Source organism: Macaca thibetana, chromosome 10, assembly GCF_024542745.1.
Source record: "Macaca thibetana thibetana isolate TM-01 chromosome 10, ASM2454274v1, whole genome shotgun sequence".
NCBI lineage: Eukaryota > Metazoa > Chordata > Mammalia > Primates > Cercopithecidae > Macaca > Macaca thibetana.
In genome coordinates, this window is record NC_065587.1 from 10,933,337 (window position 1) to 10,960,428 (window position 27,092).

A 27,092-nucleotide genomic window follows, 5' to 3' on the forward strand; every position below is an offset into this window, starting at 1 on the left:
CCTCTGCAGCTTGTCTGAGAGTTATAATTCATCAGCGGCTGAGCTGCTGAGGCGAGTCTTGGAGACCCTGAGGATGGCGTTTGAACAGAAGCCCCAGGGCGCTCCCCACTCCCATCCATTCCTGTCCTGTGCGCAGGTGTGTTCCCCGAATAACGATTCATCCTCTGGCTGCTTCACTTTTGCTGAAAGCCACCAACAGAGCTGTCTCCGATGACAGGTGACTAATGGGCAGCTGGATCCTGAGTGAGACACGGAGGCGTGGGCAGGAGAGGTGTGCTGTTCTCTCTTCCCCGGCTGGGAAGGGCCTCAGGCTCAGCCGACAGTTATCCTGCGAGGGCGGCTTTACCTGCCCTTGCGTGCTAATGCTTCTCTCTACCAGGGCCCCTCCTGTAGACCCTTGGCTGGCTTCTTGGGGTTTCCACCCAACATGGGATCCCCAGCCCTGCCAGAACCCCATGGCCTTGACTTGTGATTTCTTCCTAGTTTCCAAATGGGAACAATCTCCCCTGTCAGAAGGTTTTCAGGTTTGGGAGCCAAATAAATATGGTATTTTTCAGACGTATGGACACACTTTACACAACTGGAGAGCCACTCTAAATCCCTTATATCCTTATTTAATCAAATTGCTGTTCTGCAGGTCCCTGTCTGTCACTGTGGATTATGGAGATTTCATTGGTCTCAAGGATGTTTTTCTCCGTTTTAATTAGCTCCCTTTTTTCCTGTTTAAGGTTTTTTGGGTTTTGGAGGGAAGGGTAGTGAGGGGAGGGAAGTAGAGAAGGAAGAAGACAAGTCAGGAAGTCAGGAGACTGTCCCCACGCAGGGCCGGTCCCCTCCCCTGCCTGTAACTTGGGTGATGTCCAAGGCAGAGCCAGCCAATTCTTCCTTCTTATGCGTATTTATTAACCTGGCTCTGTTTTAATCAATGCCAGTCTGGCTTATATAATCGAACTTTTTTTTAGTGCAAGACGCATCACATGAAGTCTCATTTGTCCTCAAACTTTTTGTAGGAAAAGTATCTTTCTCTTTAAGTACAAAGTATATGTTCTGTTAAACTCAAACACATTTGATTCTTTTTTCTCTAATTTGCCACTCTCTGCAAGGCGAGGCTTGCCTACCTCAGTGGGAGGTTTACTATAGGACTTGGGGATCAGACAGACCTGGCTTCAAACTTAGGCTCTGCTGCTTACTTCATAGCTGGAGAACCTTAGTTTATCTTCTCTGCGCCTCAGTTTCTTCACCAGAAATGCAGATACTAATCCTTAGACCCCAATGTTGCAGCGAAGAGGACGTAGAATGCTTGGTTCGACTGCTCAATGACTCTTTCTTCAAAGCATTTTTGCATTCTGGTTATCTACCATCCTTTCTTGTAGAGACAAATTCAAAACTGTTTTTACAAATTGTAAGGCCACCAAGCATATATTACTTTTCAGCCTTTCAAGCACCTATTTTTCCTCACTTTCCCTGGGCAGGCGCTAGCTTCTCCCTATTGCCTGTGGAGTCCTAGCTGCAGTGTTACTAGAAAGTACGACACTAATCAAGACAATTCAGTGAGGAAAGAGAGAAGACAGCACTAACCAAGGGGAAGTGGGGAGAAATGGTGGATGGAGAAACAGAAAACTGACCAGGCTTCTACACTTTGCCATCCACACAGAGCTTAGTCGCTGTGATGCTACCTTTGAGGGGACATGTACCACCCAGACTTTGCCAATGCCTAGAAACGTGAACCAGCTAAGAATAAGTTACCATGGATTGATATGGTTTATCAGGTGCCAAGAACTTTACAAATGGACACCCATTGCAACATTTATTATTGTTATTATCATCATCCTTCACATTTTATAGGTGGGAAACGGAGGCAAGAGATTCGAGTACATGTCTGTTGGCACCTAAGGCTGTGTGTTCTCTTCACTTTGCCACGCTGCCTCTCCCGCTATGAGCAAAATAATCAAATCCCTCCTACCTGCTCGGGATGACTGCTCACTAGCTTAGGCCCTCTCAACCTTCCTGGCTGGCTGTCCTTTAGCCAAAAAATTGACAAGAGCAATTTTCACATACCCAAGAAATTCAAGCCCATTACCTCTTGGTCAAAGAGGTAAAGACTGCAATCAACCTGGCAGACCTCAGACCAAGCAATCATGTGCTTTAAGGCAATTGCAGAAATGGAAACAATTTCAGCTAATAGACTTACAAACTGTCGCTCTTTCCCTTTCCTTCTGCCGGTTCCCCCAACCCCCCGTCTCTCTGTCCCTCTTCCTCTCTTTCTCTCTCCTCCTGTCTGTGTCTCATTTGTCACGGTTCTCTTACCTTTCCCTTCATCAACTTTCCCCACAATACATTCTGCTTTTTCCAAGTTCTTTTCTTTCTCCTTGAAAAGTTAATAACTTACCACGAATCCAGTTAGAGAAAGTGTATCTCGCATACTTCCACTTTTAATTCTCTGACACGTTTCTTATTAAAATGACACCATGAAAACATCAATCCAAAACAACAAAAATAAGACAAAAAGAGCCCACCAACCTCGCTGGAAATACTACTTCGAGCCTCACTCTGCTGCTAGACTGATGTATCACTTGACGTTTCCTAAAGCAATAACAATTGTCTACAGAAACACCGCGAATCCTGCTGGCAAAACCCAAACGTAAGAGAAGCATGAAAAATGCCGCCCCCCACCCCCAGCTCAGAAATCATTTAATGAACCCCATCAGAAGGGTGGAGGGTAGGGTGGGGGTGGCAGGGGTAGATGAGAATGACAGTCGAGAGAGACAGACAGACAGACATTTTACAAATCTCCAGGCTTCATTTTCTTTTACTTCTCATTTTCTATTCACATCATGATTTCCCCTGGAATATATCACCAGGATTTTATGGTGCCCTCACGTTCTCTTTTTTTTTCCCTCTTCCCTTCTGTTCACTTCATGTTTGTTTTTATTGATTTGGGCTCTGAAAGCACGGCTTATTTATCATGGATTTGAAAGCCTCCATCTTCTTGCTCTGTTTTCACCAGGGCTGTGACATTGTTCACAAATGCTGCAAATCTGCTCAGCACCCCCTCTCCTTTTCCTCACTGCCTGTGCCCTGGGCTACCTTAATTCTCATCTGGGCAAAGCACGAAAGTGTCAGCAGAGGACGGCATGACCACAATTACTTCAACCTTGTTGTCACTTTTACTTATGCTCCCAAGCCCTCATTTGTTGTTGGAATGCTGGTAATTTTTTTAGCTCACTGATCTCAAAGCTTGCAAAAGGGATCATTTATCCACAGAGAAGCTCCCCTTGCTTCATTTGATAAGTCTATCCCAGAAAAGTGGGAGGGCCTGACATTTTTACAAGTAAAGGTACTAAAAAAAATGCCAAAGGGATAATATGGCAAATTCCTTTCATCAAATGAATTATAATATTCTTATTTTTGGGAAATTTAGTTCTTTCTAATTTGAGTTTGGTCAGCTAAGGAACACCTCTTGTATTTGTCTTGTTTAAAATAGTTCTCTTTCTTTTTACTTGCCAGTTTTGATTAAATAGTGCCCCTATCCTAGATTCTCAAAGTTGGAAGTGGTCCAGAAAGTCAGTCCTTCCCTAATTCATTGAGATGATAGAGAATGGGCATCGGGGAGGGCTGGGATTGGAAAGAGTGACCTGACAGCTTGGTGAATTATTTATGTTGAACCAAAAGTTCTTTCAGCCTGAATTCTGTGCTAAGGACCACAATAAGAAAGAAAAAGAAAGAATGAAAGAAGGAACGAATGAATAAAAGAAAGAGAAAATGAGAATCACAAATCCCAAATTCTCATTTCTAAGCTTAAAAAACCCCGGAGTCTTTGACCACCCTCCATGTGACAGGGTTCCAACTCCTTGATCTCCTGGTCATTTTCCTCAGGTCTCCTCTCAGTTATTCATTGCTTTTCTCAAAATACAAAATACATGATCTAGACTTGAACCCAGTATTCAAGATATGGTCTGAGTTGGGCTGAGTAGAATAGGATGATTTAATCACTTCATTTGTACATGAGGATTTTGTAATTGTGTTACATTGTTGGCTGGTTTTTTTTTTTTTTTTTTTTTTTGAGAAAGGGTCTTGTTCTGTTGCCCAGGCTAGAGTGCAGTGGTGTGATCACAGGTCACTGTAGCCTTGACCTCCGGGGCTTTAGGTATCCTCCTGCCTCAGCTTCCTGAGTAGCTGGGGCTACAATTGTGTGCCCCACACCCAGCTGCTGTTTGGGAATTAAGCAACAACAACTACAACAAAAGCCCGGGTGTTTCCCAACATGAAGATGGTCAAGATGTATCTCTCCACCTCTGCAACGGGTTTCTTGGAACCCAAACGCACGGCTTCACATTTAACCTTTCTTTCATCTTGTTTTTGTTCTCCCTCTTTGGCCAATTTCTCAGCCTACCACAGTTCATTTGGGCATGGATTCGTACTTCTAACCCTCTGGTTATATCTTTCAACTCTTCTTTATAAGTGAACTTCATGCCTTTTTGGGTTTTGTTTTATAATAAATGGAACATGGACTTTTGAGTCAGGTAGGGCTGGGTTCAAATCCTGGCTCCTTCATTCATGCAAGTTGGTTATCTTTGAATTCAGTTTCTTTACCTAAAGACCTCCTCCACGTTGTCATTGACCCTTTAATCAACACTCTGAGTATCAACTTCAAACCTAATTAAGTAGTTATCCTTCGGCCTATCTGTCCTCATTCTGATCTCTAGGGTGTCATGCAAAGCCTGGCTGAAATCAAACCGTACTGTGCCTGTGGCCCTTTTCTCATATGTCACTCTAATAACCCCACAGGAAAAAGAAAGAAACCGTAACAGGGTCAACTCTTCCTTCAGGGCCATATTTGGGGAGATGCCAAGTGGAAGAAACTCGTCTTTTCACTCATTGTTCTTCGGCATTTGCTTTTCCGCTTTCCTTGACCTCTTTTGCAAGCCAAAGACTTTCCTTTGGTGAGGCAGCTGTCACCTTATCTACTGTGTTCCTGTTCCTCCTCCACCCTATTCTCCTTGCTTGACGGAGCAAAGGCCTCTGTGTGTTGAAGCTTTTGACACACAACTTTCTTTCTTTTTTTTTTTTTTCTGAGACAGGGTCTCGCTCTGTTACTCAGGCTGGAGTGCAGTGGTGCAATCTTGGCTCACTGAAACCTTCGCCTCCCAGGCTCAAGAGATTCTCCTGCCTCAGCCTCCTCAGGAGCTGGGATTACAGGCACCCGCCACCACGCCTGGCTAATTTTTGTATTTTTACTAGAGATGGAGTTTCACCATGTTGGCCAGGCTGGTCTTGAATTCCTGACCTCTAATGATCCACCTGCCTTGGCCTCCCAAAGTGCTGGAATTACAGACGTGAGCCACCATTCCCAGCCTTGACACACAACTTTCTGAGGGTCATTTTTTTCCATTTAGAATTTGTTAATGTCATGTTTGTCACATGACCTCCCAGATCCACTCAAGTCTCTCTTGTCATTTCAGGCCTTCAGCAATCTTTCCCCATTCTGTCAAAATTAACTTTAGAAAATCACCCGCACCATGCAAACATGCTTTAGTAAATAGCTTCCCTTGGTTCTCTAAGCCCCCCATTGACATCCTTGTCTCTGCACTGGTGTTCCTTCTCCCATCAAACTCACATTGCTATGTATGGTCATGCAGGTTGCTCACAGCACAAAGGCCTCAGGCTGAGGTTGTAGTAGGGGCTGAAATGTGCATCCGGTGCCCTTCTCATCATACTGTGAGTCCTGGTATGGGGCTACATCTGTCTAGAACTACCTTGTTTTTCTTACTTAAACAAAGGCACTGGGTCTAATTTCAACTGCTCTTTTAAAGCTTTACTCAGGGCCTGCCCGCCTCATATCCCCTGGTCTCACTTTCTCTTACTCTTCTGGTGGACTTAACGTATCTACCCCTTGCTCAGTGCTGCCGCCATCTGGGTAAGGTGGGCAAGCACATGAGCCTTGGAGTCAGACTGCAGCGTTCACACCCTTCTCTACTACTAGCTTTCTGGGTGACCCTTAGCAAGTTATTTAACATCTCTGAGTCTCAGTTTCCTCATTTCAAAAACAGGGATGATAATAGTGCCTGCCTCATAATGTTCTTGGGAAGAATATGTGGAATATTCATCTAATTCACTTAGTATGGTGCCTGGCACATAGTAGGTACTCAATAGTTGTTAACTACTGTCACTTTTTTGAGACAGGGTATCATTCTGTGACCCAGGCTGGAGTGCAGTGATGCAATCATGGCTCACTGCAGCCTCCAACTCACAGGTTCAAGTGATTCTCCTGCCTCAGCCTCCCAAGTAGCTGGGACTACAGGTGCATGCCACCACATCCAGCTTTTTTTTTTTTTTTTTTTTTTTTTGGAGAGACAGGGGTCTCCCTATGTTGCTTAGGCTGGTCTTGAACTCCTGGCCTCAAGTGATCCTCCTGCCTCAGCCTCCCAAAGTCCTGGGATTACAGGCATGAGCCACTGTACCTGGCCAGCTATTGTCACTTTTATGCATAGTCCTTAATAGTTAACAACTATTAAGATGTTGTGGCTCGCAAGAAGTATGAATAAGAAAATGTATACCTCACCAAGTAGGGTTGTCAGATAAAATACAGAATGCCCAGCTAAAGGTAATTTTCAGATAAGCAACCAATAGTTGTTTTAGTATATGTATATCCCAAATCTTTACTTTCTCCACAGAAATCTCAAAGTGATGGACTGAAGCACTGTTCAGAGGAATAGCAAAGACTTGTTTGATCTTTACAACCTTTCATCTCAAATTTCCCTGCTGCCCCTCACCTCATGCAATGCCTGTCTCACAAGATTTCTTACAGGAAAACCGGGGAGTGGGCTAGCCTTTGGGATAAGCAGTGTGAAGGTCCTACAATGAAGCCTTTAGGCGTTCTAGTGAAGGCTGTGGTTTGGAATAGAAGTATGTAAATCTCACTCATATACCTTGTGAGCCACAAAATGTCATACCTTCTGTTTTCTCTACCTTTCTTGTGTTATTTGCTGCTTTTAATATTGTGTGGGTCAAAAGGCATGCTTTTACCATTATATATTATAGAATACTGCGTGTTTTGATAAATAGGTTTTATATAGTGGAATTTCTGTTCTTATGAGGGAATTTTTCTTGAAGTCCGTATTTGTGGTAAAGCAGAAATCTTCTAAACTCTCTTACATATTCAGACATTTCTCTTGTGATTACTCTGGCATTTTACATTTTTACTCTCAAATTCACCATCTACTTTCTCATGCCTATAACTTGTCAGATTTTTCCATGCTTGGCATCTGCACCACAGCAAAAAAATTCCTGGGCACCAGCCCCAGTAAATTATTACTAGTCCCATCGTGTAGTCACCAGGTTGACATTTACTTGTACCACCCATGTATCTAGTCCTGATGACAATCCCTTGAATTGGCTTATAATACCCTATCCTTTCTTTATGTGATTTGCACCATCCTAGAACCTTGTCTCTTCCTGGAACTATTTCAGAGGAAGTTATAAAACCACCAACAGTACCAAATGCAGTTCTGTTGTTTGAGTGATCTTCTCTCTTTAATAGCCTTTCATTTCAAGTCCTCCATTACTGACTCTTTGCACAGATTCTTCTCTCCCCTTCCTCTCTCTGTACTTCCAGGAATTGGTGATTTCTCCCCAGGTTTGTTTTCAGATTTTCTGCTGCTTAACTTCGCAATGCTGTCTTGCCCACCTTCTCTCTCTCAGGAGTATCCATATGCTTTGCGTATTCGTTCAACAAACATTCCCTGTGTCCCACTCTGTGTCAAGCCCTGTGTAGAGCACGAAGATCCAGTGTGGACTAGACAGCCCATCTTAAGACCTCAGACAGTTCAGTCTTGTAGGAAAGACAAACAAGCCAGCCAAACCAGTGAGATCAGTGTGATAAATGAACCAAACCTCAAGTGGTTCAGGAACCCAAAGGGCAGGCTCTTAATCTAGCCTAGGATGCAGACAGGTGCAGGAGGGATTAGTGGAAGCTTCCCAAATGAGATGACAGTTGAACTGAGTCTTGCAGACAAGTAGCTAGGCAGAGTAGAGAGCTCATATGTGACACACAGAGAGAATGGTGTGTGCAAGAAGTTGGGGACCCAACTGGTTCAATCATGGACAGGCAGGAGATGCAATTAGTGATTGGACTGGGGGCAGATCATGGAGGACATTGAAAGCATGCCAAGGACTTTGGATTTCATACCAAGGATGATGGGAAGTCACTGGAAATTTGATAACATTTGCATTCAGGAATGTTTAATCAGATGGCAGTATGAAGGACTGGAGGGCAGGGTGAACTGAAGATGGAGAAAGCATTGCAGTAGTCTTGGCTAGTAATGATGCTCTTTCTTTTGACACTGGGTCTTTCCATATGTTTTTATCTCCATAGTAAGTGCTTTACACATTATCCCATTTAAAGCATGCAAGAATCTCAAAATAAGAACTGCTATTATATCCAGCTGACAGATGAGGAAAGTGAAGCTCAAAGGGGTTAAATAATCACCCAAGTTCATATGTATCAAAAAATGGTGGAGCCAGGATTCAAACTCAGTCTGTGCACTTAACCACTATTTTCCCTTGTCTTAACTCAAGGGAATCACTGTGAATCATGACCAGTTGGAAGGGGGCTAAAAGACAAAAAAGAGTCTAGAATGGTGTCATCCAATAGAAATAGAAACAAGTCACAAATGCCAGCTACTACACCATTTTAAATATTTTGGTGGCACATTAAAAAGTAAAAGAAAATTATTTTTAATAACTTATTTACTCCAATATGTCCAAAATATTATCATTTCAATTTGAAATCAATATAAAATATAATTGAGATACTTTGCATTATTTTTTCCAAACTAAGTCTTTGAAATCTGGTGTGTATTTTACATTTACAGCACATTTCAATTTGGACAAGCCACACTGAAGTACTTGGGACAGCATAGGTCTAGAATGACTCTTGGGTTCCTGCTGGGGGCATTGGGGTAGATGTTGGTAGCATTTTCTGAGGTAAGGGAATACAGAAAGAGAAGATAATTAGAGGGGTGTTTGAAATGCTTGTGAATGATCTAGGTAGAGACTCCCAGTCAAGGGTTGGCTATGCAGGTGTAGAACTCAATAAAAAAGTCTAGGTAGAGCCATAAATTTGGGTGCTATTCCAATATAGATGATTGCGAAAACCCTGAGTGAGAAGGAATTCACCTAGAGAGATTATGTAGCAGGACTGAGCCTTTGGAGACAGCAGGCAGGGATGGGACACCTTGGTCAGGTGGAGGAGTTTATTTGTTCAGCAGGAGATGCATCTCGCCTTTGAATGGGAAAGGAGGAGGACAAGGATGCAGAAGGTAAGTTTGTATAGGTAAGGAGAGTGAGGAGAGGCAGGAAGTAGGTGGCTTTCTAATATAATGTTGGCAGGGGTTCTCAGCTCATTCTATTTTCTTTCTTCTCTGCCACACAAAAGGGAACGCTAGCTTTTAGCCATGACTATTCACAAAATCTACACAAAGAGGCAAACAAAATGTAAATATTTGTCCAGCTAGGGACGAAAGCCAAGATGAACACTCCTTTTTCATGTCACTATAATCATTTCCTCCTCTCTCTCTCTCTTTCTCTCTTTCCCTCTGTCTCTCAGGAAATTGCAAAAACAGTACAGAGAGGTCCCCTGTACTCTTCACCCCATTTCCCCCAATGGGGACATCTGACATCACCATAGTATGGTATCAAAGCCAGGAAACTGATATTGCTACATACCATTAAATGGACTTCCATCTTCTCTTTTATAACTTCCTAGCAGGAAGTATCCTTAGTAAAAAGCATAAACATGTGTGAGATGTAATGTTCAACCAGGCCAAGAGCTTTACGTGTGTTCAGGAGGTTTTATCTCTGTAACTAAATGACATGCATCAAATACCACACCAAATGTCACCTAAATGCTCAGGTAAAAATTACCTTCTTATGACCGTATATAATTTGCACCAATGTTATGTGGTTAGACCAGGCTCTTCACTGCCTGTTTGGCTTTATCTCATTATGGAGAAGAGCAAAGATGAACAGACAGCTCTGTTGTTCCCATCAGCATCTATAATGAGGAATCTGTGACTCAAAAGAGAGCAGCAACGTGCCCAAGCCTGCATTACTGTACAAACCAGGTCTTGCTAACATTAGAACTCAAGCTCGGTTTATGACATAGCACTATATCTTGGTAAATGGCTACTTCATACCCCTGTCTACACAGTAGAAAAACCAATGGATTAGGAGGGAGTTAGTATTCAGATGGGTGACTCCATTCAACTTTCAAGTGGGGAGGAACCCATAGCACCCAACACAGTAGGCTCCTCCAGAAACGCCAGGGATTTAATCAGTTCAGCTTACTAAACAGACTCAAAGGAGTTGGGCACATTCCTTAAAAGCAGAATCAAGCAAAGAAAGCACTGAGAAATCTCTGTGCTTCAAGGAAACAAAAGCCAACGAGAGAATATTAAGCCAACTTGAAGGGAACAGTGGCTATCCATCTGCCTCTGCCAAGGTTCAACCAAGGTGAATAATCCATTTATTAGCAAAGAATGAGGGAAGTCCCAGTATTTTCACGTAAGTGGTAATTTGTTAATGGGTAAACACGGAACGAATTTCTTTCTCCCTTGGAGATAAATGAGCTCTGGTTCTCAAAAAAACAATATTTCTGGCGAGAGATAGAAGACAAAAAAAAAAATGTTTCATCCATTAAGATTTGGAAAGCAAAGGAAACAAGTGCATTTCTGGAATCTGGGTGAAAGGAGTTTGGCCTTGACAATTTCTGAGCAGCCGAAGGAGGAAAATGGTAGCAGGAAGAGGCAGGAACACGGGTGGTCAGATGCCTTTCCGGAGAGTGATCTCTCTAATGACATTTCTCCTGTCTGGGCTCCTTATATATTTGTGGACCTGCACCTTCCTACTTACATGTCCACGTGTGGTATCTGCAGTACCAGTAAGAAAATAGTTTTTGTCTAATCCAGGAAGGCAGGCCTGAGAGTGATTTGCAGCAGTGAAGACAAACTATCGGATGAAGGAGACAGAAGGACAGGGTCCCCTTATCCTGTTGTAGCCATTGGGAAGGGGCCTCAACCCTCAAGTGGTGAGACAGGGCAGCACACAGGGGATGGAGGAAAATAGCCAAAATCAACTTGGCCCTGGAAATGGCCATTATCAAGTAGTCAGGGGTGAGAGGAAAAAAAAAAAGTCATGCCTTGGATCGATTGGGCCTGGACGGACCAGGGTTGAAATCCAGCCATGAGATCAGTTTTGTCATTGACCTCTCCCATGATGATGCGATTCAGCCATTCATATCCAATCCTGACCGTTTGTTTGGGGAAGAAAAGATGCCGCCTGCATTTTGAAATCTGGGCAGATGCTTAAAAAGACCCTGCTCTCCATTCAGACAATAGGAACGCCACCAGATGTGACTTAAACATGCCTCCCTTTCAGCTGTTGAAATGTGAGCAATTCCTCCCATCGCTAGCCCACTGCAAGGGACTGTTTTTTTCAGGGTCTTTCAATCCCAGGGCTGATTCATATCACAGGGATTCCCATCAAAGCTCCACAAATCAACAATGAAATAAACCCAATGCCGGACCAACTTGTACACGCCGGTGGGCCGAGAGGGTGGGGGGTCCAGTCGGGGCACTGTGCCTCACCATCACTTTCCATTACAGAGCAGGTAAGTGGGGACAGCATGGCCGGCAGGGGCAGAATTAAATGTGATCCGTGACATCTGCTTTTTCTTCTCTTTTCAGATTTCACAGAAGTGAGCATGAAAAAAAAGAGAAGAAGAGGGGAGGAAAACTAAGGAAAGACAAGTTCCTCTCTGGGAGAAGCAATTCTAGTCCTGAATTCTCAACTGTGCATTCCACCTCAGAAAGCCGGTGACCGCATCCGCTGAGCACAGGGCGACAAACTGGGCTGGATTCAGGCTGGAGCCAGGCAGTGGGTGGCGGCTTCTGCCTCAGTCGTTCTGCAGTCTCCCTTCCCCATTCCAATCACGGTAAATATATTTATACTCACTTGATTATGTCAGCCAGACAATACTCCCCTAATTGGCAGTGATCAGGATTCCAGAATTGTTTGGGCGAACCTGCTGTCTCTCTATCAGGCAAAGCGATAAGGGGCCGCTAATGCAGTCCCCATTAACAATTTCCAGTGGAAAAAAACCAATCCCCCGACTCGTGCATGGCAATGAATTTTCCAAACAGCTCCTGAGAACCAGCGATTGAGGAACTCAGACTTAACATGAACCGGTCCAGCACAGAAAGGTTTTATGACTCTTCCCCACCCCCGGCTTGAGCATGTAGAAAAAACCATAGCCACTTCCTTATGCTCAAGGTTCCTTTGTTCTTTTGCTTTTTTGCTCTTTTCCTTTTTTTTTTTTTTTCTTTTGTTGGGCTTACGGAGCTAACTGTCATTTTTGGTTCTTGGTTCTTTGTAAATTTCGGGACATCTGGCACACAGTTTATTTCATTTGCTAGCTCTGGTATTTGTAGATACGCACACTCTCTGCTGCGTGTGCATGTTAACACTTCACATGTATAATTTATGCATGCATAATTTGGAGCTTGAGAGGATAGGTTTATTTTGATGTTTAAGTGTAACTACACAGCGCCAATTCGATTATAAGTAATTACTCAATAAATATTTATCAAATGAATGAATATACCAAGAAGACAAATATGCAACTGTCATTCATTTATTTATCAGACATTTCAATACCTAGCGTGTACCAGGCACTGTGCTAGACGCTGAGTATTCAATGATGCGTACCCACACTTTCTTTCCTCAGGGAGCTCACAGTTGAAGGATAGGAGGCAGACACATAAATAGACAATTGTAAGACATCATGGAGACACAGTGACTGAGCCCTATGCAGGGTAGCATGGAGCTCCAAGGAGGAAGCTTGGTCCACCTAAGGGAGGGGCTGAGGCCATGGAGAGTGTCCTGGAGGTGATGAGGCCTAAGACGGGAGGTAAAGGCTTCAGAAAATGAGGACAACACAACCAATGGCAGGATGCAAGAAATAATAGGGTGTTGTGGGGGAAGCAGCAAGGCAGGGAATTGGCAGAGATGAAGTCAGGGACTCAGGGAGGTACCAGATCTGGGGGCTTGGTGTAGAGTAAGGGAGAGCAGCTTCAACTATCTCAATTAGGGCAAGAAAACATAAACAACTCCTTCATTCGTCCAAAATGCTTCTGGATTGCACCAGAATTGGTACACGCACACCTCAAAGCAGAATTTGAACTGGCCTCAGAAGCACTGCTGGAGCACAGGAAGATCTGAGGCCACATGCTGAATCTGTCACTGGGGAGATGAGCAAGATTTAGCTTCTTTCTAAGTTGAAGAGGAGGACTTGGAGGGCTCCAAGATTCCTCCCAGCTTTTACATCTATGCCACATGGATTCTTTGAGGTTTGTGTACAGGCCACTCTTGGGCCTATTCCAAGTCCAAACTGGGGTGCTAAAGGAATGAGGCTGGTTCCAAGCAGCACACAGGATCACAATATCATTGTCTTACAGTGCAGAGACAGGTAGGCACATTGAGGCACAATTTCATATGAATCCCTGAGAAGTATTCACAGGAATGTAATGTATGATGGAGACATCCCACTGTCCCCAGCCTGGGTTAGGGTCTCATGATCTCAAGTCTGAAACACATCCAATTAATTTGGAGCACCAATCCCTGATAGATTTAGTTTCTCAAAAGCACTGTTCAGCTCACATCATTTCTACTCAAAACCTCTTAATAATTCCACCTTGCTTGTAGAGTCAAGTCCGAAGTCCTTAGAGTGGCATAGCATTCAAAGTCATCCCAGTCTATCCCCACCCTGCCTGCTGTAACCCCCACCTGAGCTTTGGTTCACAAATGTTCCCACCCCTCTGCCTTTACTCACTCCAGCTCCTGACTTCAGGTCCAGCTCAAACTCAAGTCCATCTCCTTTAGGATTACTGTCTTGTTACTCTTGCCCTCTTCCGAACCAGTGGAGAGCTTACTAACTATGTAGTTCATTGGTGACTATTAACTTCACTTTGTGGTTTGAGTTTTACTTCAGCTACCTTGTAAGCCCCAGAGGATGGGAACCGAGCCCCACTCCTCTTTGCAGTTTATAGACTTACCACATTGTTCTACTCACAGTAAATATTTGCCAATGAAAGGGTATCCTACATTGTCACTTTTTTTTTTTTTTTTTTTTTTTTTTTAAGACGGAGTCTCGTTCTGTTGCCCAGGCTAGAGTGTAGTGGTGTAATCTTGGCTCACTGCAACCTCCACTTCCTGGGTTCAAGTGATTCTCCTGCCTCAGCCTCCCGAGTAGGTAGGATTGCAGGCGCCCGACACCACGCCCGACTAATTTTTTGTATTTTTAGTAGAGATGGGGTTTCACCATGTTGGCCAGGGTGGTCTCGAACTCCTGACCTCAGTTGATCCTCCCACTTCAGCCTCCCAAAGTGCTGGGATTACAGGCGTGAGCCACTGCGCCCAACCATACATTTGTCACTTCTGTGAGGCTACTGCATAAAACCCATGGAAAGTACGATGGTGGTGATTACTGTCACAGTGCTACTGCCCAAAGTTCTTCTTCCCTCTTAAGACTAGGAAAAAAAGCGAATCTTGGAGAGAAAGGTTTGGTGTGACTACTTGGGAGTAATGAGAATGTGAAACATTTCTCCCGTGATTTATAAACAGTATTTTACATGCATTTCTTGGGAGCTTAAAGTTCATCCAGGAATGAGTATTTTGTAGATCTAAGGAGCATATGTGTAATCCACCAGGAGGAATAATCACTGCGCTAAATTTAAAGGAAGAGTGATTGAACACTCCAGCCTGAAAGTAGAGATGGTTTAACATCACATGGCTGGAGAAGAGCAGGAGTGACTTGCTTAATTTCTGGCCCGCTACGTTCAGTTTTTATGGTACATGTGCCAGCGAGCAGCACGTGGGATTTTTCATAAAAGAGGAACTGGCATTAAATCAATAAGGAAAATCACCATTTCCCTACTGATCAAATGGCATTTAAGGAAGCTGAGTCCTGCCAATATGTACAACCATGCAGAATTTGTAGCCGGGCAGTGAAAACCACCATCTAAGCTGGCAGTTGTGATTTTCCCAGAAGCAGGGCTGCAGGGAGAAAAATAGCTTTTAAACTTCAGTTCCATTTTTGCAAATTGGATCTTTTTGTAAAAACTGTTTTAAGTCCAGGTTTGTTTGTTGTTTTCCTTTTCTTTCCTCATTAGTAAAGGAAATGACTGTTTCTTTTTACCCACATGGAAATTCAATCATTTACTCGGTAAGTATTTAGCACCTATTGGGAGTCAAACTTAGTTTTAGGGGCTGGGAATGGAGATGAGGACAAAAGAGAGAAAATCCCTGGCTTCACAAAGCTTACCTTCTAGTGGGGAGGCAGGGGAGACAATTAATAATCTTGAACCGTAGATATATACTACGGATATAATGCTAGTATAGATAACGGAAATAATGCTAGCATCTCATATTTGAAAACATAATTGTCAGAATATGAAAAATGAAAACTCCTGCATGAATACTATCTTAGCTCATGTATGTCCCATATACTAAGAAGTATTTTAAAAAGAATAGCTAGTAAGAAATACACATACTGCTCTTTGCACATGAAGTTGGCCTTCTCTGCTGACCTTCAGCAGAACGGGTGTCTCTGAGGTGCATTTCTGAGAGGTGGATTTGTGCCAGCCTATATGAGTTTCATTCTGGCACTATCTGGCACCATTGCCCTCACAGTTATCCACGCCAGAAATCTGGAAATTTCTTCTGGACTCCTCCGTGTCTTTTCCTCCCCTTTCTCAAATCTGGCATCTTCCACTAATGGGTCTCTAAACACTATCTTTTAAATATACCTGAATTTTTTTTTTTTTTTTTTTTTAATGGAATCTTGCTCTGTCGCCCAGGCTGGAGTGCAGTGGTGCAATCTCGGCTCACTGCAACCTCTGCTTCCTGGGGTTCAGGCAATTCTCCTGCCTCAGCCTCCTGAGTAGCTGGGACTACAGGCGCACACCGCCATGCCCGGCTAATTTTTTGTATTTTAGTAGAGACGGGGTTTCACCGTGTTGCCCAGCTGGTTGCGAACTCCTGAGCTCAGGTAATCTGCCTGCCTCGGCCTCCCAAAATGCGGGGATTACAGGCGTGAGCCACTGCACCTGGCCTAAATATACCTGAATTTGATTTCCATCTTTCCATCAGCCCTCCTTTGTGTGGGTTTTATAGTCTTTCCTCACAACCCCGGCATCCTACTTCTCCTTCCTGACTCTAAGCTCAAATACCTCCACTCTCCCATCTTCATTGCTTCCAGAGTGATTTGTGCAAAACAGATCAGACTGTGCCATGTCTCTTCTTGCACCCTTCTCTGGTTCTGCATGCCCGCACGATAAAGCTCAGGTTTCCTAGCCTGGCCTTGGCTGACCTGGGTAGCTTTATGACTCTGCTCCCTTCCTTGACCCTGGGCCTCAGTCACGGCAGGCCCATGTAAGGTTACCTAAATTTACAATGTGCAAATCATCCCTGGGTGCTTCTTCTTTGACTATACTCCTTTTTGTACTCCTCAATTCTTGCCATCCTTTAATATGGTGCAAATGTCACCTTCTCTGTAAAGCTGTTCCCTGAGCTTAATCCTCCCTCCCTTCTGCCCCAAGGGTACCCTGGCCTCACCTGCTCATTTCAAGTATGGCACCCAATGGAAAGGCATTTGTAATAATTTGTTTGCTTCTGTGTCTTCTCTCCCAAGCCGCAAGCTCTTTCAACTGAGAAATATCTTCTTTGTGATCTTACAGCACAGCCCAGCCTCTGGCATACAGCAGTCACTTAGTAAATGTTGAATGAATGAATGACCTATGGTCTCTTCTGGTTTGGCTTGTCCTAAACTATGCATCTGAGAATTAGATGGTTCTGGCAATATGATAGAGAGAAACCAACTGACAATATGATGGAACTCAACTTTGCTCTTAGGAATAATGAGTTTTGGGGAGGCTTAGGCTGGAGGATTGCTTGAGCCCAGGAGTTTGAGCCTGCAATGAGTTATAATTGTGCCACTGCACTCTAGCCTGGACAAAAGAGTGAGACCCTGTCTTGCCAAAATAACTAACTAAATAATAAAAATAGACACAATGGGTTTTAAACATTTGAGCTAATGAACCAAAGATGGTAAGGAATCTCAGTAACAAATTTTCCTAGACAATATATCTGTGTGTACTACATCTGGAGACGGTTCAAATAAATGATTAAAACATGTAAAACAGAACCATTAAGTAATCTAGATCATTTACTGCAAAAGAGAAACTTGAAGAGACTTAATAATGGTTTTTAATAAAAGATTATACTCCAAGGATGGCTAAACATCCTCCTTCTCCACAAACACAAAAGAAGAAGAAATGAGATGAAAGCGCTTCAAAGATTAAAGTCAAAAACAAAAAGGAATTGAATGGTTTCCTGCCAGGCAGTGTGAACTCATCTCAAGTCACTATTACAGATAACTCACATTCAGAATCAGGCACAGCTCTAAATGTTTGCTACGTATTATGTCATCTAATCGATCCAATTTTCATAATGAACCCATGCAAGTTTGTTTTAATTTTATTATTCCCATTTTACAGGTGAGGAAATAGAGGCTCAAGGTTGTTAAGTAGCTTACCCAGGTCACACAGCTGAGAAACCATAGAGCTGAAATTCAAAGCCAGGCTGGCTGGCTTGTGAGGTTTTGGTCCTACTTCTAAGCTTCCTGCTTTGCTAGAGGCTGACACAGATGTCAGACCTCTGTCTGGGGATGAAGACCTAAAGCTAAGCTCAAGAAAGCTCGAGAAGTTCAAGTGGCTAGCTTAAATTTAAACGAGAAAATCCCTGAATACACAAATGATTCTTCATTGCCAGGGCAACCAGCTCTCTTGGGGTCATTACATCATTTTGTGTGTGTGTGTGTGTGTAGAAAAATTAAATACCCATTTTTTGTATTCTTTATTCTGGTGAGTTGGCCTACCAGGTCTTGTCCTGCTAATGAGACAGTAAGTCGTTTTGATTTTTTTTTTGGCTGTCAGGGCATGCACGGTTTCAGCATCCACATGTGTGTGTGTATTTATAAGACCTGACAGGAATCGAGCCATATTTAGATATTATGACTTTACCTCCAGAGGGACAGAACTTACTCTAGGGGTTGAAGAGTCAGCATCTCCTTCCCTGTTATTTTTTCCAAGGCAAGCTTGTTTAGCCTGACTCCGGGCACACGCAGTGGGGTCACAGTCAGCACAGAACGGGGGCAGCATGTTCTGCAATTCAAATGCAACTCAAATGTCTGCACCAAAGAAAGTCAACACTCATCTGATGAGTAGCAGAGAGGGGGCTCCAACACTGAGCTCTGCCCCGGCTGCAGGAGGCCTGGAGGCTGGTTCAGGAGAACTAGGCAGCCCAGCAGGAGCCCCGTGAGAAGGGTGGGAATGAGTCACCAGACTTTTCAGGTTGACTGAGGTGACATCTGTTGATTTTCTTTGAATTTAGATGTGTTATCAGTTCACACATTGGGCATAACGGGAAGATGAGTGAACATTTTCTTGATAGTGCCTGACCTTTAGCAGGGTTGTGATAAGATGTGGGGTAAGATATGACTCTGCAAGAATATGCTGGACAGTGTGTGTCCCCTAGTGTGTACCAAAGGAGCGGTGGCAGATGGACCCTCTTGGGAGAAAACAGTGTGACAGGCCCACTCTCTGTTCTCTGACAGACACAGTTGGCCTGGGTGGATATTTACTATCTTAGGGCATGGGGAGGAACTGCTAATTTGTCACACATTGTATTCATGGTCTGGGAAAAGCCCTTGCTTTTTTGACATTGGGTCCTCCACTATAACCAGACAGATTTTGAAAGCTGTGGTTAAGAGTTTGGGTTTTAGGAGTTCATATAATCTCTCTGGCCTCAGTTTCCTCGTGCTCAAGATGGAAACAACAATGGTACTTACCCCCTTAGATAGGAATAAATAGACTAATACATGTCAGGTACTTAAAACAATATATATCCAGCATTAAACTTGTATTTACATGAATGCATGCATCCTTATTTATACAACTTCATATCTATGGGAGGACTTACTCCAATGTTTGCTCAAAATAGATGCTTGGTAAATATTTGTTAAATATTGAAGGAGATAGAAGAATGGATTTAGTGGGGTACCTGTATGGCTATCTGTTCTGACTTCTCAGTAACCTGTAATTCAAGGATAGACAGGTAAAACTGGATGTTAGATTTAATCTCTATTGAACAATATTTCAAAAAAGGGGAGTTTTCTGCAATCATACATCTCTGAAGAATAGATGGAAATGGAGATAATGAGTTTGCATAAAGACTGTGAAAGAAATGGCATGAAGAATTGACTTGGTGAATGTCACATGTGAAGGACAGGCAGCAAGGACGATGACTAAATAAAATAAAAAACAGGGTCTAATATAATTAGAAACCTTAAAACTGCAAAACATGTTATTTGTGAATCTACAAAAATAAATACATATAAAAAACAGGAGTCAAATCTCTGACCTGTATTGACCTTCTCTTGGTTGTTGTAATAATGATAGCTTAGAAATAGAAGTAAAATGAAAAGTAGAGTGTTTAGGAGCTGGTACAGTATGACAAGAGTACCTTAATATTAGATTAAATTCTATAAAATTACCACTTTTGGGGTAAAAAATAGGGTCAGATATTGTCAGTATCTTCTATTTATTTTTATTTTTTATTTTTAGAGACAGGATCACGCTCTGTTGCCCAGGCTGGAGTGCAGTGGTGCAACCCTGGCTCACTGTAGTCTCAAACTCCTGGCCTCAAGTGATTATTCTGGCCACCCAAAGTGCTGGGATTACAGGCATGAGTCACGGCAGCCAGCCCTCAGATACTGTTAATTTCATATGATTTGATCTAGTATATTTCAGCTAATTGTAGCTAAATCAAAATACTTATAGTGTCTTGCCTTTATTGCCTTTTAACTATAAAAATAAATTGGCCAATTTTATGTGTCTTAGCCTCCTTTACCTCTCAGACTTTGTGCATAGTAGGTACTAAACAAATGTTTTGTTAATTGAGTGGTGTTTTTGGTTATCTTCTCTCAAAAGTCAGGACAAAAATTTGCCACACTACCTAATGCTGAGACTGCCCTTAAAATATATTTACCAAAGTGTTCGCTTCACTTCAGTTTTCATGATTTAGATAAATCCTTTTTGTTCCTTGTTTGGGCAGCACTGGGAAGCTAATTAATACATTATTAATATATTGTAGAGGCAAACAAGACTCTGCTTGCTCACACAGCTATGACAAGAATAAATTCAGGTCAGAAATATTTTTGCAATTAAGGGAAAATGTTATTATAATGAGAAGTTATTTTTTAAACAATAAGACACAACTCAGTGTCCAAACATGGTAGAGACTTACAAATGAGGTGAATGGCAGAGTCAGGCAAGCCCTCTCCCGATGGTTCCAATCATTTAGGGCCTAATATGGACATCTAAAGTGCCCTGAAATGAACTTGAAATGATAACCTTTTGTGATCCCAGGAATGAAGAACATTACTATTCGTATGCGATTTCATAACAGTTGGGATTGGTGCCAAACTTAGGAGCCAGTACTGAAATAACTGAGCAGGAGGCATGAAATGGTTTTCAATTCAGAAAATAAAGAGCTTCTTCCCCAGTAGAAGAGATGGGGGAATGTTCAGGGAGGAGTGTGAATAACCCATGAGTTATAGTACCTCTTTGGGCCTCAGTTTTTCCATATTTTGTTAACTACCTCCTAGAGAATATTCATTCTCTGTAACATCTGTTGTTGCAAGGATAAATCAGATAATGCCTAAAAATGCTATGCATTTCTTGAGGGGGGAAAAGGCTAGAGCCAGAAAATGTATTATTTTGGTTTTGGTTGACCCAGAGATGTGACAGCAGCCACATTACATAAGAAGAGTTCTAAGAAAATAGAGTTGCTTTCATTTTTTAAACAGAAGAACTACAATCTCCTCTCTGCTTGGATCCTTATACAAATCAAATACGTGAGCAAGAAAGGGCCTACGAAATCACCAATTTTAACTTTCCCCCAATGCCATGAATTTTTCTTAGAGATATTTTGAGCATGAAGCATGCACAATCCTGCTCAATTTTTGCCATCTAATGAGATCCCAGCCCCAGGTGCTGTGCTTCTACAATAATGTCTCGATGCTAATTACATTTTAGAATGGTTAGGGCAAGAATAGTTCCAAACATACTTGAAGTAATAACTAGTCGTATATCCAGAAGGTCAACAGTTCAATCAAAGACAGAAAAAAAATTAGCATATCTTAAGAAAGAGTTCAAGTGGTTTTCTGCAAGAGCTCTCATTTAAGTTTGCAAGTGCACTTAAAATACTGATAGAGCTAGGTAATTCTATATTTGCCTTTTTAACTCAGTGAAAGCTCCCAATTTCAGGGTGCAGTGTCTGAGAACAAGAAGCATCTGGCAGGTGAAGGGGACAGGCGTGTTGTTAGAGAAATTGGCTGGAGTTTCAGGTTAGGGGTCTGTGCCAGGACTGCGCTGCATGGAGTTGTAGAGACGGGGGCTTTGGGCTGCTGAGGAAGGAAAAGAAATGATGCTAGAGAGCTTTGCACTGGGCCAGGGCTCTGCGCCAATCCTCTGTTACAGTAACAACACAGCGCTAATCCACGAGCACAGTAAATCCCTCAAATAATTGTGTATCAAATCACTATCAACAAAATTACACTCTGCTGTCATCAATGCAGTTTCCATAAAAATGTCTGATCTTTTCCCCAACTTCTCAGTTTTAAAAATGATTTATAACGAATACCAAACAGAAGCAACTGGAAACTCCACCCATTGCTTGCTATTCTACATGACTGAAGTTAACTTTAGTTTAGAAGTGCATCACATTTTAATTAAAAAAAAAATAACAATTGAGTACCTATTATGTACTTGGTAATAGTTACATGGCTAATAGTGTTAAAGATGATTCCTAAAAAAAATCATCTGCCAAAACCATCAAATAAATCATTTCTGCTCCACCAAAGGTAAAGTATTAAAATAATAAAACAGCTCAAGGATTTTTTTTATGTGCTAAAATGTGGTACTTTTTGTTCTGCAAGAGCCCCACACTCTGCACAAGAAGTTCCCTTCAGTAAGGGTGCAATGTACCCTGGCATTGTGTGAAACACAGTCTAAGAACTCGTGATTTCATAGGGGACCAACTAAGCTGGGAACCTAAGAATGACTTTTATACTTCGAACTACAGGAAAACCTTTAGGGAGAAAAATCAAGTTATAACGAAACTTATTAAACTCACTAACTTTTAAATAGGATGGTATCTTCTTACATTCAATTTAAAATAGAAAACATTTTAGGTCGGGTGCGGTGGCTCACACCTGTAATCCCAGCACTTTGGGAGGCCGAGGCGGGCGGATCACGAGGTCAGGAGATGGAGACCATCCTGGCTAACACGGTGAAACCCTGTCTCTACTAAAAATACAAAAAATTAGCCAGGCGTGGTGGTGGGCACCTGTAGTCCCAGCTACTTGGGAGGCTGAGGCAGGAGAATGGCGTGAACCTGGGAGGGGGAGCTTGCAGTGAGCTGAGATTGCACCACTGCACTCCAGCCTGGGTGACAGAGTGAGACTCTGTCTCAAAAAAAAAAAAAAAAAAAAAAAAAAAAAAAAGAAAACATTTTAAATGTACAGAAAAGTACAGAGAATAATAATAACCATCTCATTACTGAGGGTTTTTACCAGTCTGTTTAACAGATCCTGTATCATTTCAGAGGGGTCCTACAGTTGCTCAGGCAGGAATTTTTCCAATTGGAGACCAACCTCTGGGGACACAGTCTTTCTGCAGGATGTTTTGGGTCCATGGAATTCTCTCCTTGATCCTCTGCCATCCTAATTGAGCTGTTCCTTCCATTCACTTCCATTCACGGAGGTGATGAAGAGCTGCTGGGGGAGGTGGCTGCGGCAGATGCCAGGACCACCGCTGCCTTCAGCAGGTCACAGTCAATCCAGGAAGATCAATGCCCACATAAATAATTCTAACATAAGACTGAGTGCGGGAGGGAAAGAGATTCACTTCATCTGGGGCAGAGCTGGGAAAGGAGGGTGGGTTGGGGTTAGCCCTTGGGGTCGGCTAGGATTTGGGAAGGTGGCGATGAGAGGGATGGGGGAGCTTAATCAAGAGGGAAGGACTTAGGTCCAGAATGGTGAGCAGGCAGTCCTCAGAACAGAGTGTACGCTCTCAGCTAAATGGGTGTGCTTTGGCTGGAAAAAATGTTAAGAGGCCCCTAGCTTACTGATGGAAGCGTCCATGCCCCTCCCCATCTTCTAATTTTCTTTTCCAATGATGCTACTGAGCCTTGAACTTTTACATATCATCCAGCTGCTTTTTAAACCCTAAGGTCATATAATACAGTAATAATTTACTTTTGGAGAGCATGTTACAGTTTACAAATTGCTTTTTGATACATATTATTACATTTGATCCATGTAACAGCCCTGTGACACCCCAGGCTCATCTCCACAAGTTCTTTCCTTTCAAAGTAACTTCTGCTTATAGAAACTGCCAGCTATAGAATCAGAAAAAAAAATTTCCAATAGCAGTCTTATTGCGTTAGAAGCAGAGGCTGGAATAAAGTCAGCAATTTGGGAGAGACAAAGGAGAGGGCATCAGCATAGACAGAGATTGACAGTCCCGAGGGGATGACACGATTGTGGTTTTGGAAACGCAGAGTGATGCAGAAGAGAGAGAAGAAAGAGTGTGCTGCAGAAAGCAGAAGGTGGAGCAAGGTACAGGGTGGTGGGTCGCTCCAGGGCGGTGTGCTGGCAGGGAGCCAGTGTGGGGTCAATGCCTGCTCAACCACAAGTGGGACTAGGTGTTTACCTTGAGCAGTGCCCTGTGAAACTCAACTCAAAAATACAAAAGGGTGGCTTTCAGAACATGCGGATAGAATAAAATGATTTTTTTTTCTTTTGAGACGGAGTCTCACTTTGTCACCCAGGCTGGAATGTAGTGGCATGATCTCGGCTCACTGCAGACTTCACCTCCCGGGTTCAAGCGATTCTCCTGCCTCGGCCTCCTGAGTAGCTGGGATTACAGGCACCCACCACCGCACCCAGCTAATTTTTGCATTTTTAGTAGAGATTGGGTTTCACCATGTTGGCCAGGCTGGTCTTGAACTCCAGACTTCAAGTGATCCACCTGTCTCGGCCTCCCAGAGTGCTGGGATTACAGGTGTGAGCCACCATGCCTGGCCTAAAATGATTCTTTTTATAAGGTTGGGGAGGCAAAAGACCGTTTCAAGATCTGGGAAGTTAGAAATGCTCATTTCATTTGACGTACGTACGTTCTGTCACATCCCACAACACCTCATCTATTGTAACTTTGATAAACTGTTTTTCAGATCGAGTACGAAAGTGGTGCACTTTTGCGACTGCTTTATAGAACCAAAAACAACCAGGACACCATTTTCTGGTTACAATCTACTTGGAATAAATCTCATTGATGTTGGATGCATCAACATATCCACTTAGCCTGCTGTCAATCAGTTTACTTTTCTACTTAGAGACACGATGTGAAATGAGATTAATCCAGTTACAGCAAAGTGAGTGAATTCAGTTGAGTAAATCCCTTCCATGGAAAAGAACTTTGTTTTGCAGCTCATTTGAAATGAAATCCACAGGACAGTATGATGCCTTCTCTGGAACTGAACAAATGCATTTATCCTAGTTTTATTTGGAGCTAAATTCACATTAGAGCTATCCCATTTGATGGTGTACTCTATTGTTCTTAGGTGAGGGTCACAGTGAAAGCGTTTGCTGAACAACCAAAATATTTCGGTGGAATTTAGCCTGAGGACTAGTGCTCCAACTAGACTATAAGTGCAGAAAAGATTGACAACTCCTTGGAGAGAGAGGAGAGAGACTAATAAAAACCAACAAAACTGTGTATATTCTTTTATATTCCTCCTTCTTTGTGTTCCATGGCAAAAGGGCAGTCTGCACATAGCTTCCATTTAACAAATACATACTTGGTGGTAACTATCTCAAGCAGGCAAGGCTTGGAGCAGGTCCAGAGGATAATGAGGGGATTAAAAGGTCGGGGAGAGACTCTCAGGGCAACACGCTAATGGAATTGAGATGCTTTAGCCTGGAAAAGGGGTGGCTGTGCTTGGCAGTTGCAGAGGACAGTTTATCATTACCTAACGTTAGAAATCACATTGTGTGCAGGGTGGGATGAAAGACACTCACTTTACATCCCAGGAAGAGGTGTTTAGGATTAGAAATGGGGAAGAAGTTTTGACTTCGATGGATTATAAGGCATCCACCAGTCCTTAAGAAATCTTCCTCTGAAAATGTTAAAGTTGAAGAGCAGATAATCTTTCTGAAATGATTTAGGTGCACCCTGCAGTAGGGGAATGACCCCAGAGGACCTCTCGAGTTCTATTCCATTTCTTATCCCGTGATTTTTCAGTGGCCACTGTCAGGACCTGGCTTACTTCTGGTCTACCTTTCTCCATAGCTGGGAGCCCTTGACCCCTTCCTGCAAGTCAACCGTGCTGTAGACTCAGCACTAAGCCTCTTCTCCGTTGGGAGGGATTTAAGAAGCTCACTCTAGCTGAACACTTGGCTGACTTGGCATGGGGTCATGCTTGCCGCTGGCCTGGCTCTGAGGCATCCCAGTTCTAGCAAGCAGGATTCTGCCTTGTTCCTGAGTCTTCATCTTACTGGATTTACCTGAAATCTGCCTGTGTACTCCTATGCTAATAATTGAAATTCTTTCTTGTTTTCCATGTCTAACATGATTTTGAGATCATACCTGGTATCCACTCTAGAACTGAAGCCTTCTCTCTCTCTCTCTCTCTCTCTCTCTCTCTTTATTTCTCCCACACCTCCTCCCACCCCTCCCAGAGCTCATACCTGGTGTTCAGTCTCTGAACATTAGCCCTGTCCTCTTTTTTTTTTTTGAGATGGAGTCTCACTCTGTCGCCCAGGTTGGAGTGCAGTGGTGCAATCTCTGCTCACTGCAACCTCCAGTTCCCAGGTATAAGCGATTCTCCCACCTCAGTCACCTAAGTAGCTGGGATTGCAGGCACCCGCCACCATGCCTAGCAAATTTTTGTATTTTTAGTAGAGACGGGGTTTCACCACATTGGCCAGGCTGGTTTCAAACTCCTGACCTCAGATGATCCACCTGCCTTGGACTCCCAACGTGCTGGGATTACAGGTGTGAGCCACTGTGCCCAGCCTTTTAGCCCTGTCCTATAAAGCTGACTGCCTTTGTGCACGGAGTACCACTTGGCAGTGGTCCTAGATGTCTCCTTTCATCTGTGGCTGGATTTTCCATTCCCTGCCCCTCATAACCCCACCACTGTCACTCCGGCCACTGCCGGTCTATTTGTTCTTTGCCTGGTCATATAGTGACATGCCACATGACTCTATTTTCCTATAGTGTTCTATGGTTTATGGTTGCACATCTGAGTCTTTATAAATCATACACTGGTGTTTTCCAACCTTGTCACTATTGACATTTGGGGCCAGTTAAGTCCTTGTTGTGGGGGCCATCCTGTGCACTGTAGGATTCTGAATAGCATCACTGGCTTCTACCCACCAGTAGGTCCTCTCCCCGCAAATTGTGACAAAAAATGTTTCCTGGCATTACCAAATGTCCCTGATGGGGGTGGGGGAGAACCCCTGCTCCACAAGAACCCAGAAAGGCAAGAGTACTTTTTTTTTTGGAGACAAGGTCTCACTCTGTCACCCAGGCTGGATGGAGTACAGTATCTCAGTCATATCTCATTACAACTTCAAAATCCTGGGCTCAAGTGATCCTCCTGCCTCAGCCTCCTGTACCTAGGACTCCAGGCATGCATAACCATACCTGGCTAATTTTTAATTTTTTGTAGAGATGGGATCTTGCTACGTTGCCCAGGCTGGCCTCAAACTCCTGAGCTCAAGCAATCCTCCCACTGTGGCCTCCCAAAGTGTTGGGATTACAGGCGTGAGCCACCATGCCTGGTCGACAAGAGTATTTTAAAGCCAGTTAACTAGCTGAATGTATAAACAGAACATTTGAATCTGGTAACAT

General features: G+C 43.1%; 1 protein-coding gene across 5 annotated transcripts in view; it reads right to left on the bottom strand.

Moving 5' to 3' along the window:
* Window positions 1-27,092, bottom strand: part of GRAP2 (GRB2 related adaptor protein 2) — a 76,903-nt gene that overhangs the window by 32,313 nt on the left and 17,498 nt on the right. The window contains exon 1 of one of the 5 annotated variants that reach the window (XM_050805987.1): window positions 12,010-12,291. The exons of the other annotated variants lie outside the window; for them this stretch is intronic. The gene's annotated coding sequence lies outside the window, so the exon portion shown is untranslated. Of the gene's footprint in view, window positions 1-12,009; window positions 12,292-27,092 lie in introns of those variants that run through there. 5 annotated transcript variants of the gene reach the window in all.